The 15,275-nt window shown below is 44.5% G+C and overlaps 1 long non-coding RNA gene across 1 annotated transcript; it reads right to left on the bottom strand.

Annotated features, from left to right (window-relative positions):
• Positions 1-12,784: 12,784 nt before the first annotated feature.
• Positions 12,785-14,827, bottom strand: LOC113881894. Its single transcript, XR_003508198.1, has 3 exons — positions 14,405-14,827; positions 14,043-14,300; positions 12,785-13,644 (listed from the first exon to the last, which is right to left on the bottom strand). It is a non-coding gene; the product is annotated as an uncharacterized LOC113881894 (long non-coding RNA).
• Between the last annotated feature and the right edge of the window lie 448 nt (positions 14,828-15,275).

The raw sequence follows: 15,275 nt of genomic DNA, 5'->3' as shown, positions 1-15,275 counted from the left end.
CTGAACAGGCACTAAAGCTCTTGTAATGATGTAGTCATTTTAAATTAACAGCTTCACTTAAAATAACTAAACCTGATTTTTGTGTGTGACCAAAATTTATATTGGAACATCTCCATGGAGGTGAAATCTAGTGCGTTCACCCCAGGCAGGCGTTTACTGACAAACAAGAATTGGAAGAAGAGGTTTAAATTCAGATGCCAAAAAAAACAAGACTGTTTCTGAAAAGAGAGTCTTATCTACCTTGTCAGTCCCTCTGGGATGAACCTAAGCCTTGGTTAGGTAAAAGAACCAATGCACGATTCCTCTCCAAAACATTTTCTTTACCTGGAAACATGTGCTAGAAAGTAGCAGTGTCAAGTAAAAAAAGGAAAAGAGAGCGAAGATTCTTTGCATGCCAAAAACCTGTAAGCAACCAAAATGTCCTTCAATACGTAAATGTTCGGAATACTGCTGCTGCTAAGTCACTTCAGTCGTGTCCGACTCTGTGCGACCCCATAGACGGCAGCCCACCAGGGTCCCCCATCCCTGGGATTCTCCAGGCAAGAACACTGGAGTGGGTTGCCATTTCCTTCTCCAATGCATGAAAGTGAAAAGTGAAAGGGAAGTTGCTCAGTCGTGTCCGACTCTTCGCAACCCCATAGATGGCAGCCCACCAGGCTCCCCCATCCCTGGGATTTTCCAGGCAAGAGTACTGGAGTGGGGTGCCATTGCCTTGGCAATAAATAGAAATTGACTATCGATACACACAACTTGGATGGACTTCAAGGGCATTATACTGAGTGAATAAAAAAAAAAGCCAGTCTCAATAGGTTGCATACTGTATTATGCCCTTTGTATAGTATTTTCAAAATTACAGAATTGGAAAAATCTTAGTGGTTATCATAGATTAAAGATGGTGAGTATGGTTATAACAGGTAGTGTGAGGGAGAGCTCCATGGTGATGAAATCATTCTGTTTCTTGATGATTACAGGAATCTACACGGGAGTGACAGAAAGGCTCAGAACTCTGCACACACTGCCCCAACGTCAGTTTCCCAGTGTTGATATAATTACCTAAGAGGCCACCTTAGGCGACACTGGGTAAAACGGATACGGGAACACTCTGTACTTTCTTTGCTATCATCACAGCTTTTTACAAATCTATAATTATTCAGCATAAAAAAAGTAAAGAGAGCGTCAAAAGGAACAAGGAAAGAAGTAGGAGAGAAAAAGGAAAAGAAACAACTGGGGTGAATACTGCCAACTTCAGAGACGAAAGGTGACAGGGAAGACTTGAAGGAGAAGACAGTAGGAGTAAACGTTAGAAGTTACAGGCAGGCAAGCTGACAACCAGAAACTGTTAGGGTCATACACTGTAAATGAACTCAGTGGGCAGAGAAAGGAAAGATCGTTGAACTATTACCCTTGAATGACAAGGATAGAAACGAAGCACAGTGAGCAGGAAGACATGGGGTAACTGCAGCAGCAGGAGCTACAGGGGGGTCCAGTGGGGAGCAAGGAGGAGGGGGTTGCGGGTGGGGATGTAGCGGCTGATATTCCTTAGAATATGACATATCTCAAATGAGAGAAAAAAGGATGACTGAGGACAATGTCTGATCTAGAAAGAAATACTGGGAAGGAAAATGTGCCATGGAAGTCAGTAAATTGAGAAAGAAGAGCCTCGAGCAGAATTACTGATCAAATAATGAAGAGGTAACATGTAGGTGAAACAGAAGGAGAAAAGCACACACCCAGTCCTGGGAAAATAACAGAAAACAGGAAGACAAGTGATGAACAACAAAATACAATGACCTCCACAAAGGTGTTTCCTACATGGGTTTCAAAGCCAACAACAACACACCTTGATTTTTCCAGATTTACTTAACAAATCTCTTTCTTAGGCAGCCTAGTTCATATCAAGTATACATCAAGCCTGATTTTCATTTCAGAAAACATGACCTTAATGAGTACAGTTCATGTAAAAGTAACACAAAACTGCAGGAGGGTGGATTCTGTACCGGAGGAAAGAGTTTACAAGCCATCTCTTGGGCAAACATCTTGGAATCTCCCGGGGCTATGGATGAGCATTACTAAACTTCAGTGTCCCCAAGAGCATAAGCAAGACACCATTAAAATCAAGAAATTGATATAGTAATTCTTAGATCTTTGAGATTTACCATGGTCATAAAGGAGTTTGTAGCACATGGGGAAAAGTGAAGTTTCTCATTGCTGCAAAAGACGGTGGGAAATTCCAAGGAGGCCAGCCCCTAAGGAGAGAAAAGGAAGAAAGATGGCTGGCCACTCTCCATAGGTGGAGAAGCTAAAAAGCAAAATACTGGTTTCTCTCCCAGCTTCTGGGTAAATGTCAACTCAGAATTCTTTGGACTCACTCACTCAACAGTGGGCAAAGAATTGATGTCATCCTGAAAATGCGGTTGGACAGGAATCCATATCTCTCCACTGCCTCCGAGCCCAACCTCTGGCCCCAGATAAGAGGTCAGCAAATAATATAAAAATTAAGAACCTAAAGCACATGGTAAATGTTGCCAGATATTATTCCCCAATAAATTATGTTCCTGCGGCAATACAAAGAAAATCCCATTCTTCTTGGCAGTTTTATATCAATTCCTTGCAAGAAGCAGAGACATGCATTTTTAGGAGGAATGCTTTGATAAACCTGATCTAAGGCTAGGTGCCCAGGGCCTGTGGGTGGCTGGTGCCAAGGACTCAGAGAAGTGAGGAATGGCTAAATGTTTCTGCAGAGTCAAGGGTGAATGCAGGGGAAGAATTCTCTCAACTGGTGAATTTGAGAAGCTGTTTGGTAGGAGGTTTAAAAGATGCAAAGGTCAACAGCGGAGAATAGACTTGGGGGGAGATACCTAACGGCAGTTTGGGGCATGAAGTCTGAGCACTGTGAGATGAAAAGCCCCCTCATCGTCTTCCTTATAAAATATTTAGTAAAATCTATATTCTCAGCCTTGAGGAGTAGATTTTCATTGAGGGGAATGTGAAGAATAGAAGTCTGCTTCAAGGTTGGCACAAGGGCAAAAACATAGCCTGTAGCCGTTACTTATTTATTAACTATTATTTAAGATGGGGGTTCCCTGGTGGCTCAGATGGTAAAGAATCTGCCTGCAATGAGGGAGACCTGGGTTCGATCCCTGGGTTGGGAAGATTCCCTGGAGAAGGAAATGGCAACCCACTCCAGCATTCTTGCCTGGAGAAGCCCCATGGACAGAGGAGCCTGGCGGGCTACAGGACATGGGGTCGCAAAGAGTCGGACATGACCGAGTGACTAAGCACACACGTTATTTAAGATATGAAGGGCCAGAGGAAACAAAGCGGGGGGAAAGAAAAGAAGGGATTGTTGTTGAGTACTTTCTTCTTTTCCTCAACTTTTTAATTCTTGAGACACTCGGTTTCCAATCAGGCTCTATGGGAAAGGTGTGATCGCCCAAGGTTCTCATTCATTCTCTCCAAACCCTTAAGCAGCTTCAGGTATGACAAAGATCCTTGTTGGCTCTATTATCCTTTCCCCTTACCAGCATCTCAAAAGCCTTGTCAGCCTCCTCAGAAACAAACCTAGGTGTCTTTAAAGAGATCACACATACTTCTGTTGTTCTGTTGCTTCTTCTGCCTATGGGTTATCATCTGATTACAATCCAAAACAGAAATGCAATGCACGAAGTCCCTTATCACCAACCACACAAACATTAATTGACAAGAAAAGCAGTCTATGACACTCTGCTCTCCCAGCTCGTCTATGATTTCTCTATGTCACCCTTTTTTTAATGTTGTCTTCTCTCTGCCACAATTCTGCATCTTGATTTCTCTGTATTTCCCTCCTCCAGGATATAATTATTCTTCCCGTTCTCAGAAGAAACAGAGCTACAACCACTTGATATGAATACACTCATCAGTGCTGGAGATGCCCTGAGTTGGGGGATGCTTGGCTGCTGAGTGGGAGGGATGGCAGGGTCGGGAGTTACTCGGTGTGAATACTGAGGCAGCGGCGACCCCATCAGAGCACAGAATTGGTTATGTCCCAGGTACTGAAGGTGGCTTATGCTCCTTGTTCTCCCACACAACACCTCCAATATCCTCTTCGTAAAGTATCTTTCATCACGCAGTCTCTGCTCAAAAATTCATCAGTCATCCAACCCCACAAATACCTATTGATTCTCCCAGGCTCTCCCCCAACCATCAGTCAAGATGATGCTGACTTTACCCCAACAATAAAAGATCAAGGCAAGTGCTATGCCCACAAGCCTCCATGCCTGTCAGAAAGCTCCCTTTTCCCGTCTCTCCAGACTCCTTCCCAGTGTGCAGGAGGAGTCCTGACTGCAAGAAGCCATCATAAAAGGCTATCAATAAAGAAAACCGCAAGAAGCAGTTTTCTAATACTCTTCTGCTTTTCTGCAGTTCTGGAGCCAAGCTTTTCGCTTTAGCATCAGAGTCTCTTACTGGCTTGTGGCCGTTCCCTTCCTGTCCTGACTTTTTCACCAGGCCTGATGTTGTTTTGCATCCCCACAGCTGTGAGCATGTTGCCTTGCAAATACTTGTAGGCACAATGTCTTGATTTGATTTCTCCTAGGATCTCAACTTGACTGGCTTGGTTCTTAGGCTTTTGACTCACTTGATGGGTACAGGTGCCAGACTTGGCAAATAAAAATACAGAATGCCCAGCTTGATTTGGATTTCAGATACACAATAGACATATTTATATGTTCCATGCAATATTTGGAGCATATTTATACCAAACAGTTCATTGCGCATCTGAAATTCAAACTGAACTGGGCATCCTATATTTGGTCTAGAAACCCTACTGGTGTGTCACCCAAAACTGAGCAAGGGAGCAGTCTGTATACAGTCGGTGACAGCTGGACAACAGGATGACTTGTGTAGCAAGACTCGTAATGCCTGACTCCAGGAGAAGAGAGGATATACCGGAGTTGTCTGGTAACTTGGCATATAGGAATAATCTGTCTGGAAAGGGGCGCTTTGTCCCGCTCTAGTGAATTGAGGTGACCAATGGTATTTTATGTGACGGTGCAAGATGGGTTGGGCAGGGAGGCGTGGAGGCAAAGATGACTGCGGAAAAGTGACATTCAGCAGCCACTGCCCTTCTACAGTAGGGCAGTTCTGTAGAACCACTACGGTCACAAAGTAAGTGATTTCTTCCATAAGATTTCCTGCTGTCTCTGCCTTGCAAACATGTCCTAAATCAATGTGGAGTCAAGGTGACCGGTGTGGTCCAGCGGGCTCCCTGGAAAGTCATCACCATCCACTAACACACCCCACTCCCTAGAGTCACAGTCTCAGGTATTTTTAGACAACAGAAAAGTGAACACCTGTGACCAGAAGTCAAGAGCATCTCCAGAGATTCTGGGCAACTCCCACAGCATCCCAGAGAGTGGGCAGCCTGTTTTCTACCTAGAGGATGAGGACACTTTTTCTTTGGTAATGTGATTTCTTGGCTGGAGAGGAAGTGTTAGGCACCCTGAGATGCTCAGTAGAAATGCAAGATGATATTGTATTGTATTAATGTCACTTAATGGTAGCTGTCAATGATGGTGATGGAATAAATATGGAAAAGGAAATAACTGTAATTGATTGACAGTCTGGAATCTTCCATATTTGACCTAATGAGAGAAACCTATGAGCAGCAGCTTCCAGTGCAGGCGATTAATGCAAATCATATGCACCGTACTGGCATGCTGAATTATGCAATGCCATGTGAATGTCTAATCCATTTCACCAGGCTTGTCTTTATCCAGAAAAAAAAAAATTCACTGACATGCTGATTAGTATATTAGGATAGTTTAAGAAGTTTGGTGCTAAAGTAGGTGCCATCACGGTGTTATTAATTTAGTTCTGAACAAGACAAACAGCTCTGTGCAGCCATCAAAATCACTACATAAGTCTACAAGATAACTTTGTCAAGACTGATGGGAATTTACAGAAAAGTCTTGTGATATGTGGAAGGAATTAGCAAATAGATAAGGAGCACATCATTTTTCTAGAAAACCACTGTCAAGGACTCAGCACCCAGGCAGGACCAGACACCTGCCAAGACATCTACCGTATCTGCACGGTCGCTTTCTCAGATGCTCAGAAACTTGTGGAAACTTAGAAGCAGAGGTAAGAGGTCAAACAAACACAGGTACAAATAAGGTTCAGGGCCTCCTCTGGGGACTCCACGGAGATTTAAGTATTGCCCAGGCATCCTCAACAACACAACACTCCCGGGGGGAATAAATCAATATATCTTATGTGCGAAGAAGTCTGCTGGGATAGAAGAATGAGTTGCCATTAATTATACATCCCAAGAATTCACAGCTTTGAAAACTCCATAGCTGTCAGCTCTTTACTCCCTGTACATATCAATTCTTAAAATTTGGATCAATAGACAACGAAGTGCCTAGACTCCTATCTATGTAACCCACAGCTTCCTACGAGTCAGTTGTGACCTGACTGCTCACAGGACTCCAAATGTCCCCACATTGGAAAGCCCTGGGATGGAAGGAAAAGAAAGAGAGGGTGTCATACACTGAAATTTTCCACTGGTGGTCTCGAGATAGTCTGAGGTCAGTACACAGATGAATTTTTTATCTAATCCCACAAAAATTTTTTGAATACCTTTTATGTTCTAAGTACGAAGCTATCCCCTGAATATATAAGCACTGCTCCTGGCCTTATAGAGATTCTATTCTTGTGGAAGAGGTAGATATGAGGGGATAATGACAAATGGGGTATGATTATTGAGAGTGTTACGAAAGAGGAAGCCAGGCAATTCGGCAGGGGGACAGACTTAGTCTGGGGCGCTAGCGACTGTGTCATGGAGGAAAGGCGCTTAAGTCCAGACGCCATGTTTTTATTTTTTTAATTTTAATGATCGTGTAGTAATAAAATGTATATTGGAGAAAATATGCTTGACTGACTCATGACCTCATTGTCATATATAGCAATGCACATTTTTTTCAAGTAAACCAATTTAAATTTAAAAAGTAAGTCAATCAAGAAAATATTAACCAAATAATAGTGCGATTGGTATTCAAATACAATACAAATTGCAAGTTTGGTACGTGAATGACTAAAGTTTGGGAAACCTGTAGGAGGGAAAATGACAAGAAAGGTGCGGGCCTGCCTGGAGGGAGGGGCCTCGGGCAAAGAGCTGAAATAACGAAAGGAAGGTACAGAAAGGCAGACAGAAAGTTCCTCGATGTGCTTTCCCACATGTTGTTTCATTCTTTCACTACGGTCAGTCCCCTGTGGTGTAATGTATTCCGTTGAATTTTCTGTAGAATAATTGAAGCCCTTACGAGGTTAAGTAAAACATTAAAGGTCATCTAGCAAATTAGCAGCGGAGGTAGAATCACAACGAAGGCCTTCTCTCAGCCGGTGGAGAACAGTACCTCTTGCCTCCAAAGTTCCAAGTTTGCACCAAGATGGGAGATGAAACTTCATATAAAGCAAGCTAAGTAAAACAGAGGGCGTCTAAGGGAAAAATAAAGGCTGCAATTGTTTTGAAAAACCTAACTCTGCTTTTTTGAATATTCATTGGAAGGATTGATGCTGAAGCTGAAGCTCCAATACTTTGGTCACTTCTTTGGTGCGAAGAGCTGACTCATTAGAAAAGACTCTGATGCTGGGAAAGACTGAAGGCAGGAGAAGAAGGGGACAACAGAAGACGGGATGGTTGGATGGCATCACCGACTCAACAGACATGAGTTTGAGCAAGCTCTGGGAGATGGTGAAGGACAGGGAAGCCTGGCAGGCTGCAGTCCATGGGGTTGCAAAGAATCAGACATGACTGAGCGACCGAACAACAACAAATTCTGTTTTTAGTACTTGTGTGTCCTTTGAAATGACTCCGTTTCAGGGTCCACATAGAAGCTTGCATAATGTTTGTTCTGTATCTTTTTAAGGAAAAGATAGTCCCCTAAAAAGCAAGGAAAGGGCAAGTCCACGTCCCATGCAGCCCAGTGGCTGGTTTTCATGGGGACACAAAGGGCATTTTGTGGAAGATGGGCTTGTCCTTCTTAATATCAACTTTACAGCTACGTTTTCCCTTCTCAGCTCCCCATTATCCAATAATTCAGTATAAGTCAACCTGTCATCCATCAAGCACAAGCTCCCCTTAAACCATGGGAAAGCTAGTTCTCTTCTCGAGTCTCTACTGATATGGGTTTAATGAATTCCACACCCTACCCCTATGAAGAAAGGCGGCTCCCCCAAAAGCACTTCAGGAATCCTGTCCTCTCCTGTTTTGTGGGCTGAGAACGGTCAGGAAAGTCCAGCCGCTGTTAAAAGTCACGGCCCTACAAGCGCCTTGTCACCTCTCCCACCACATATCATAGGCTCTGCCTTCTCCCTGCCCTGTCTCCCTGCTTTTCTTCTCTCCCTGACCCCAGGCATTTCACGGTTTTCAGTTCTGGGGTTAGGATTCATTTATCCAACCTATTCTGTGCCAGGCTCTGCTGTGAAAGTGAAAGTTGCTCAGTCACGTCCGACTCTTTGCAACTCCATGGACTATATAGTCTGTGGAATTCTCCAGGCCAGAATACTGGAGTGGGTAGCCTTTCCCTTCTCCAGAGGATTTTCCTAACCCAGGGATCGAACCCAGGTCTCCCTCCTTGCAGAGGATTCTTTACCGGCTGAGCCACCAGGGAAGCCATACTGGAGTGGGTAGCCTATCCCTTCTTCAGTGGATCTTCCCGACCCAGGAATCAAACTGGGGTCTCCTGCATTGCAGGTGGATTCTTTACCAACTGAGCTATCAGGGAAGCCCTGATACAGGCTCTGCTGTAGATCCCGGGCTTACCACACAGTCCTCCTCCCATCAAACTCATGTTCTAATGGGAAGAGACAAACAGATAAACTAACAGGTTTTTAAAAATCAAATAGAAGTAATGCTATTTGTGCAGGGGTATTTTTTAAAGACTTATGTGACAGTGAGTGAACAAGTGGATTCTTTACTAGAACGCCTCTCTGAGAAGATCACATTTGAGTTCTGATTTAACCCACATAAAGAGCAGTGGGGAACATTCTAGGCAGAGGCCCCAGGCGAGCTAGGGGGAATGGGGGCAGTTTCACAGAATGGACTCAAGGCCAGCGTGGTGCAGGAATTCCGGTGATGTGGCCATCAGTGGCTATATTGTGGGGGGCTTTTCCATGCACTTGGAAATTTCTAATATCCCTGGCCTCCCCTCCCATTAAATGTCAATAAAGCCCCTGACTCTAACCACCACCACTCCACCCACTTTTCCCGTTGCCATTTGGGGAGCTGCAATGTTGTCCAGTCAAGAAGTCCAGTGACTTAGCAATGAGCATAATTCAAAGGGGGGCCCTACAGGAAGGGGAGTGCAGACCACACAGGCTTTGTAAGCAGGCGTGTTCATTTCTGGAGACTGCTGTAACACGCTGCAAACCAGGTGGCTTAGAGAAGAGACACACGCTGGCTCACAGCTCTGGAGGCTGGAAATCCAAGCTCAAGGGGCTCATAGTTGGTTCCTCCTGAGACCATGACGGGGAATCTCTTCCAGGCCTCTCTCCTGCTTCTGTGGCCGCAGGCATTCCTGAGCTTGCTGCTGGTTTTGCCTTACATCTTCATGCAACCGTCCCTCTACGTATGTCCGTTTCTGTATCTGAATTACCCCTTTTATAAGGACACCAGTCTTATTGGATCAGGACTCTTTTAGTTATCCCATTTTAACTTGATCATCTGCAAAGACTATTTTCAATAAATTCACATTCACAAAAACTCAGGACTTCAGTGTCTTCTGCGGAGGGCATAGTTTGACACATAACACACGGTGAAGACTCTGGATTTTATTCTAAATGCAACCCCTTGGAGGGTTTTAAACATGTGAATGATGAGATCTGAGCTCTGCTTTCAAAAGATCACATAGGTTTATAAGCAGAAAGAGGCTTATCCTGGACAGCAGCGGGGCAAGAGGGATACAAGTTAGCACAGAAATCCTGGCCAGAGCTGATGCTGGACACCTCGGAAGAGGTGTCTCGATTCCTACAGGTGGTCAGGCCTCTACAGTGTTTAGCCAGGCGTGGCCTCTCAATGAATTGACCAGGCAATAGACACTTCTATCTGGAGAACCTCTGCTTGCTGAGGGAAAGCTCTCTGGGAACAGTCCACCCCAAGAGGTCAACTGGAGTCTGAAGACCATCAACCCCCATGTAGAGACAAGAAAATGACTTGGACAGGTTTCTGAGGGCAAAGGGCAAAATTTAAAGGTAATTTGAGCATTCTTCCAACTGTACACAGTACTAGCAACTTCTACAAGCCAAGGACCTACATCTGCCACCTTCAGCAATCAGGCCATGAGCAAGCAATGGCACCCTGTCTCCTCGTCCCCCCACTCCACTCCCAGGTCCACGATGGTACTTGCCAAGGCCGCACACCGCCACTGTCTTTTCAAAGCTGTGCTGATACACATCCCTTCCAATGAATTAATAGTTCCACTTCAGTGAACAAAAGCAAGTTAACTCACGGACAGTGTGGGCTACCTTCCAAGGTTTGTCTGCTGACAGATTAAAAAGTGTGTCAACATGGCTGTATGTTAACAAATGCTGCAAGGCAGAAACCTTTGTTCCGCTTTGCTTTGTTTTCATAGTTTCACAGTAATATTGGTGAACCCACCCCTGCATCCATACAAAGGCAGATGAACCATGGTACTTCAGCCTGGCTGGGGCACCTTTGGGGAAGGACACGGTTCAACCCACAACACAGGGTAGTGAATTTGGATTTTATTCTAAATGTAACCCCTTGGAGGATTTTTAAGCAAGTGAGTGATGTGATCTGATTTCTGCTTTCAAAAGATCACTTGAGTTTATACATGGATTTATGTGGAACAGGAGGAGAAGCAGGGACACTGGTTAGCACAGAAATCCAGGCCAGAGATGATGCGGGCTTGAGAGAGGGGTCCTGATCCCAGCATTTAGCCAGGCGTGGCTTCTGAGGGAATGGCAGCAGCGCATGGACTCCTGACCATCTGGAGAACCTCTGTTCAGTGAGGACAAGTCCACCCAGAACCCAAGGACCATCAGCCTCTGTGCAGAGACCAGATGATGACTTGGACGGATCATTGTAACAGTGTCAGCAAATGTCAGCAATCAGTGCCTCACTCAGGCCAAAGGATCAGCCTGGAGAGCACAGCCAGGTGAGAGGGCGTGTAGTTTCTTTATTATGCATTTTGGGGTGATGACACAGCTGTTTTAGGATGGCAACCTAACCTGTCACAAGATCCACTTTTAAGTCCCTGAATTTAAATTTCAGTATCAAAGGAGGAAGGTGTCAATGGAAGGGCTGAGGGCTAGGAGAGCAATTTGGCAACTTTTCATGAAAAGTTTAAAAGTAAATAAGATATCATTTAATTATGTAACTAAGGCACTAACTCTGGGCCTTTTCTCACTCTCCACTGCCAGTGGCTGCCTATTTACAAAGAGTGATCAACTGGCTAACCTTGATTCAATGTCACTGGACAGGCAAGGGGACAGAAATACTCTAAAGGGGGGTCAGCCAACCATGGCCTACAGGGCAGTTCCCGCCCCTGCCTGCTTCTGTACAGCCCGAGCTAAGAATGGTTCTCCTATTTTTAATGGTTGCCCAAAATCATAAGACAAATGTAACACATGAATCACATTGCATGTCACATGAAAATTAACATTCTATGAAATTCAAAGTCCATAGGTAAAGTTTTACGGAAACACAGTCATGCTCTTTTGCTTCCTTATTAACTATGGCTGTTTTTTAAAAAAATAAGTTATCTATTTGGCTATGCCAGGTCTTAGTTGCAGCATGTAAGATCTCGTTCCACAAGCTGAGATCAACCCCTGCGTTGGGAGCATATTCTTAGCCACTGGACCTCCAGGGCTACTTCTATACGACAGCAAAGCTGAGTAGCTTTGTCAGAAGCCACACAGCCTTATAGAAAAGGTTTGCCAACTCCTCCAGAGGTCTGAGGAAGAAACCCACTGAATCCTAGTACGTGGTCACCCTGAATTTTCAACCACTTTCCTAACTCTGTGTGAATTACTGTTTTGTTTTGTTTTTCATTTGAAAATACATATTGAGCTCCTACTATGTGCCGGGCACTGAGCTAGGTCCAAGGGGTACACCTGGGAATAATAGCAGACACTCTGAGCTCTCAGAGCTGAGTCCAGTAGAGGGCAGGTGTCAATGCAATGGCCTGAAGATGTTCTAGACGGGAGCTAAATGCAGCTTTTACAGAGAATAGGTGAACTGGCCTCCTGTTCTGAGACAGCAAGTAAGACACAGCTAAGTATAGATTAATGATTGATTTGGGATTTGGAGGAAATGTTGACGGTAACAATGAGACGGGAAAGAGAAAAATGCCCTACTTACATTTCCTGAACACACCACCCTTATAACTCTCCTCAGCCCTTTACTGTACCTCTGCCTGGGGTGGAATACAGAAATCCAGGGGGGTGAGGAAGGGAGAGGATGCAGAGATGGGAAGGGCCAGGTGATATAGACATTTTGAGGCCCTCTGAAGGATTCTGTCTTTAGCCTAAGTTTTAGTTCAGTTTGGTTCAGTTCAATTGCTCAGTCGTGTCTGACTCTTTGCAACCCCATGGACTACAGCACTCCAGGCTTCCCTGTCCATCACCAACTTCGAGAGCTTGATCAAACTCATGTCCATCAAGTCAGTGATGCCATCCAACCATCTCATCCTCTGTCATCCCCTTCTCCTCCTGCCTTCAATCTTTCCCAGCATCACGGTCTTCTCCAAGGAGTCAGTTCTTCGCATCAGGTGGCCAAAGTACTGGAGTTTCAGCTTCAGCATCAGTCCTTCCACTGAATATTCAGGACTGATTTCCTTTAGGACTGCCTACCTAAAGAACATTTTACCCTAAGAACAGTGTTCTTTACCCAAAGAACAATGGGAAATTATACAAGAATATTCTTAGCACCACTGTTCCTGCTAACAAAACTCTAGAAGCAACCAAAAGACCCGTCTCCTATAAAGCAGATAAATTATGGCATAGTCATAAGACGAAATATTATATTATAAAGGTGTTAAATCTACCACACCTATGTGCCACACTGTAGGTGAATCTTAGCAACGTATTATTAAATGGAAAAAGCAAGTCCCAGAAAATAACACTAGAATGATAAACTTTTCATAACATTCAAGGTAACTAAAATTTAACAGGGCACTTTTAAGGAATACATTTAGGTAATAAAACCATAGTTAAATAAAGCAGGGGAATAATTAAATACAAGGCTCAGAAGAGTGAGTTGGCAGCATTATCGGATGCAGCTCAATGCCTAAGTAGATGAACATTCTTGTTAATGTTCCAGTTTTCTGTGGGCAATGGATTCATAGGTATTTATAATATTTTTTAAAAATTTAATTGCAATGAGAAGCCATTAAAACAATTTATAACAGAGGATGACATGGTCTCATTTGCAATTCAAACAGTCTCTCTGGATGCACTGAGGAGGCTTCCTGGGAACAGGGCAAAAGTGGAAACAGGCAGACCAGGCGAGAAGTCACTGCAAACGGCCATCAAGACCGGGCTCTGAGTAGAGGGACGGTGGCAGAGACACTCTGAATCGTTCCTTTGCTCAAACTGACTTGCTTTCTCCTTCCACATTTAAAGTAAAGAAACAGAGACTCAACACTGCATTAAATGGATGGTAGGAAAGGCAGATGGACAAGAAAATAAATCAGGAGAGTGCCTTTAACCAATAGATCTCTGAGCCTTCCCACTAAAAACCATGTTATCAGATGAATAAACATAGACCCCATCTGGATAAGGATTTGGAGACCATTAGAGTCATTATCAGCAAGGCCAGCTCACTTAGAGGAGCTCACAGAAAACCCTCTTATCTCCTGGAAAAATAAATAAGAGAAAATCACCACAAAACTACACCCAAACAATGGCGCCCACCCTCCCAGACAAGTTTTCTCCCCTCACTTGTATCTCCCACCTCCACAAATGTACTAAAAATTCTCTGAAGCACCGATTCTGGGAAACTGATTTCCCAATTGGCATGTTTACTTTGGCCAGCCACTCACTTGTGGGTGCAATCTGAGGTACAAAGGTCAAGGTTAGAGTCCAGCAAAGGCAAGTGATGATTCTGATGTCCGTTCTCACAGGAATGCTCTGCAAAGTTAGTAGAGAACTGTCTTCTTCATCAGGCAGCGGTCAGGCCATCAGAAGGCAATGAGTTTCAGGCCTTTCCAGTTTAAGCGGCTCCATCTCTCACGTGTTCTTTACAACAAGCGGTCCAGCCAAGGGGCCCTCGCTGGCTAAGGGAGTGGGTCAGTGCCAACCTGTGAATATGACAATACCGGGTCCATGAAGACCCTAACTGTTGGCTACCCTTTCCTAAGAAATAATTGATCATCATGCTATCAAAAGATAACAAGCAACTTACCCAGCTTAGGGGTACCCTGTTCTCTGCATCATTATTAAATGGTTCAGAATAACTCCAACTTCTCTCCCAACTGAGCAGAAGCCAATGAATGCTATTCCTGGAGGTGACCGGCTCTTGTTTTACACCCTGGTGTGTCCAGCACAACCCCGCCCCGACCCTGCTGAGCTGAGGACAGGCCGTATCCTCTGCAGTGCTGAATGGCTTCTCTTTGTTTTCTCTTCTGCTTGGTTTTCAGTATCTGATTACTTGCTGGTTATTATGCTTATAAATCAAACAACTTCAAGGCAAAACAAAAACAAGTTAATGGGTCGACCGTCCTTCCGTCCACCACGTCCACCAGCTCCATCTCCTTTACTGACAGACTCCCTTCTCTTCTTCCCTCCTCCTTCCCCAAGAAATAACACTGGCCTTATTTACAAAACAGCTTCCACTGTGTCAAGCTTTAAAACCTTTCAAGTGAGTTTTTTTTTTTTTTTTAACTCTTGGGGCAGTGGCAGGTGGGGGCGGCGGTCGGCGAGGGATGTAAGATAAAAATCTGCCCCTCCAATGATATGAATAATAATAACGATAATCTTCTAAAATTTGCCACAATGACAAAGGCTGTTAAAGTCCTAAAGAAGAACACATATTAATTCTGAGAAATTCGGAGGGTGGGTGGTTGAAGCAGCCTCACATATGCATGCTCCAGTGATGCTGGGGGCGGTGGAGGGGGGGTGTGCGGGGTGGGGGGGGTGCAATTCTCACACAAGAGTTTCCCCGAGCACACATTTACATGCCTGCTGGGAATGTGAATCACACACACGGGTAACCCTGGCGACACACAGTTGACTCATTTACATTGAAAGTTGAACACGTTTGCCCCAAGTAACAG

This window comes from Bos indicus x Bos taurus, chromosome 23, assembly GCF_003369695.1.
Source record: "Bos indicus x Bos taurus breed Angus x Brahman F1 hybrid chromosome 23, Bos_hybrid_MaternalHap_v2.0, whole genome shotgun sequence".
In the NCBI taxonomy this organism is placed as follows: Eukaryota; Metazoa; Chordata; class Mammalia; order Artiodactyla; family Bovidae; genus Bos; species Bos indicus x Bos taurus.
Note: the sequence above shows the minus strand (reverse complement) of the source record. Positions and strands in the feature narration are given on the sequence as shown.